The sequence below is a fragment of the Abramis brama genome (assembly GCF_963993115.1).
Source record: "Abramis brama genome assembly, chromosome: 1".
Taxonomy (NCBI): domain Eukaryota; kingdom Metazoa; phylum Chordata; class Actinopteri; order Cypriniformes; family Leuciscidae; genus Abramis; species Abramis brama.
This window is the reverse complement of record NC_139963.1, coordinates 39714510-39715866: the sequence shown is the minus strand read 5'-3', so window position 1 is coordinate 39715866 and position 1357 is coordinate 39714510.

The window sequence follows — 1357 nt, the reverse complement described above, 5'->3', positions numbered from 1 at the left end:
GAACTTTGAATGAAGGAAAAGAGCCAAAGAAACTATGGAGGCTCTGATTAGTAACGCCTGGATCCGCATGTCAGCTGACAAAGATATCAGGTTAAATTTAGCAGTGAGGCAAACAGAGCAGAGTATGCCAGAGAAAAAAACACTCCCACCGTCTCTATTATCTGACCTCATATTTCAGCCAGGGTTTGTTTGAACTTACTTAGCCAGAGGCTGGAGTAGCTTTCCTACACTGCTTAACGTTTAATTTACATTTCACTCAAAAGGAAGAGGTTTGCCTAAAGGAAATAACATATAAGTAGGATGTCAAGTGTTTTGTTTCACTGAGGCTCATGTAGATGTGCAGCTCACAAAACATTTTTATGTTCCCTGTCCTTAAAGGGATATAAATTTAAAATCTATCCTCATTTACTCACCTTTATGTCATGTTGTTCCAAACCTGTATGACTTTCTTTCTTCCACTGAACACAAAAGAAGAATGGTATTGTCATTCTTTTCCAAACAGTTAGTCCCAAAGAGGAGTGAGGCTTTTAAACTTTAAATGGGCACAAAAGTATAAATGTGCAAAGGTTCATATAACTCATGCATTAGTCATTCGATAGCTTTCTGTGATGAAGAGACCAAAATCGTTATTCAGTGATAATCTTTCCCTCCAGTGAGCTGTTAACCGCTGTGACTGGATCATTGTGTCAATGCGAACCAAACCATTCTGATTCGTGAATGAATCATCCGTTTTTGTGAACTTCGAATAACCGATTCATTGAAAAGATCTGACTCAAACGAATGATTCGTTCATGAATCAGACATCTAAAGACATGCAAGTGAGTAAAGTAAAGGATGACAGCATTTTCATTTCTGAGTGAACTATCTCTTGGCCAGCTACAATATGACACATAGAACAATGAGGCAGATATGGATGCAAGCTACGCATGATTTAAAAGTACCACAGAAAATTCATTGATGTTCAAGAAACATTTATTATTATTAGCAATGTTGAAAAATGTTGTGCTGCTTGATATTTTTGAAGGATTCTTTAACGGATAAAAAGTTCAAAAGAACAGTGTTGGGGAAAGTTATACTTTTAAAAGTAATGTGCTATACAATATTGTGTTACTCCCTACTATTTGCGTTACTTAGTTACTTTTAATGGAAAGTAATTTGATACATTACTTTTGCATTACTTTTTCACACCTGGGCTGGGCTTGCTTGTCTGTTTTTTTTTTTATAACAAAAAAAAAAGAGTTGTATTTTTGGCAAATGTAAAGGCCCTTTCACACCAAAAGAGCAAATGCAAAAGGAAATGCAAATTCAGGCCTGTAAAGTAGAGGGTGCAGGTCAAACAAACCTGCCATTCTGGATC